Genomic DNA, 2,189 nt, shown 5'->3' on the forward strand with positions numbered 1-2,189 from the left:
AAATATTTATTGTGCAACAAACATAAAACAAGTTCATAATAATGGATTTTGTCACTCCTATTATTCTTTCTTACTTCTATTTGGTAGATAATCATGCTTTAACTTTTGGAAATACCCATAATTCTTGTTAACAGGAAGTGTATTTCGTTAGTCATGCTGAGTTACTTGAGCCCTGTTTTTTTTTTTGGCCTATAATTGTTAACAATTTGGCAAATTGGCATCATTAAAAGTATGACGATTAGCTATTAGCAGGTCCTGTTGGCAATGTACCCATGAATATACAGACAACCATCACTGGATAACTTTGATACTGTAGAAATCAAATAAATGTGCTGATTCTGAAGTTCTGGAGTTCAAAGATGAGTATTTATTTAGCAGATTTATCAACGTTCTTTGGGATGGACATTGGAGATAATGATATCCTGTAAGTCATACCTAGCCTATAAATGTGTGTATCATGTTTGTGGGTGCACAAAGAGAAGAAGAAGTACATTTTTTTAAAACTACAATAACCAACTTACGGTTGTTATTAGAAAGCCTCAAGTTTGAAAACCCCTGCTCTAAACTGCTCTTGTTATTGCGATATGAACCTAAAATATGTCGGATGTTTGCTTACAGCCTGTGTCTGCTGCCCCCAAGTGTAGACGTAACACTATGTGGAGGACTTAAGTTACTTTATTTTTAAAGTTGCTTTTTTAGTTACTTTACTTTTAAAGTTACTTTTTTAGTTACTTTACTTTTTTAGTTACTTTTAAAGTTACTTTACTTTTAAAGTTACTTTTTTAGTTACTTTACTTTTTTAGTTACTTTTTTAGTTACTTTACTTTTTTAGTTACTTTTAAAGTTACTTTACTTTTAAAGTTACTTTTTTAGTTACTTTACTTTTAAAGTTACTTTTTTAGTTACTTTACTTTTTTAGTTACTTTTAAAGTTACTTTACTTTTAAAGTTACTTTTTTAGTTACTTTACTTTTAAAGTTACTTTTTTAGTTACTTTACATTTTTAGTTACTTTTAAAGTTACTCTACTTTTAAAGTTACTTTTTTAGTTACTTTACTTTTTTAGTTACTTTTTTAGTTACTTTACTTTTAAAGTTACTTTACTTTTAAAGCAACATAATGCATGTTTGCGCGTGTTTTCTAGCGCCACACAGTGGATACAGGAACTGGTGAAATATTTGCGTTACATAATTTCCAGTGTCACACAGTCCAAGCATTAAAAATGCGTCTACCTTGTGGGCTCGCTGTCTGATGGTTGCAGATATTTATGGCCGCTTCTGCCGGCATCCCGCCAGTACCCCCAACGTGCGGGAGGATGCGAGGGCCCGTACATCGCTGCTTGCAGCTTTAATTCATTTTATTATTATTAATCACTTTTTAATTACATTTTTATGGCAAACTAAGTCTTTTTTCAGAAGTACTAGAATATATTTTTATGACGTACTTTACTGTAACTTTTATAACTTAGTACTAAATCCTGTACTGTTTTTACTGTTTTATGAGAAAATACATCACGTCTTTTTTGTCCGACATTCTATACTGACTATTTTATGACTTTTTTCGACATGCTATACTATCACTTTTATATGACTTTTTTCAACATACAACTTTTTTGTCTTTTTTCAAAATGCTGTACTGACTTTTTTCGACATTCTATACTATGACATGTACTGTGTGTGTGTGTGAGATCAAATATCCTAATGTATTATTACAGCCAAAAAGAACACTTATCAATCATTTATTAACTATTCATTCAGCTATGGATGCTTCATGGGGGTACTTGTAATTATTGACAAATACATTCATACTAAACACTTTAAAATATCCTTATATCTGCTTACAACTACAATATAGTGTGTTTAAACAATGTATTTGTTTGTATACAGCTTTAAAATGCTTAATAGGTAAATAAATAAAACAAGTCTTAACTATAAAAATTATACAATTGACCCATTTCTATTATGGTCACACATTTAAAATCCAGTAGATGGTGCTACAATCATAGACACGAGTTAAGTTAGAAACGCTTCAGAAACTGTGCATAATTGACCTACTGTGAAGGTAACAGTGATATCTAAAGACAAAAATCTAATGACTTGATGACGGAATGTGTTCAGAGTTTTCTTCATCAGTAAATCACAGCATGAACAGATGACTAAGAATATCAGACAGGAAACAGCTTCGTTGGACA

The sequence above is a fragment of the Pholis gunnellus genome, assembly GCF_910591455.1.
Source record: "Pholis gunnellus genome assembly, chromosome: 11".
Taxonomy (NCBI): Eukaryota; Metazoa; Chordata; class Actinopteri; order Perciformes; family Pholidae; genus Pholis; species Pholis gunnellus.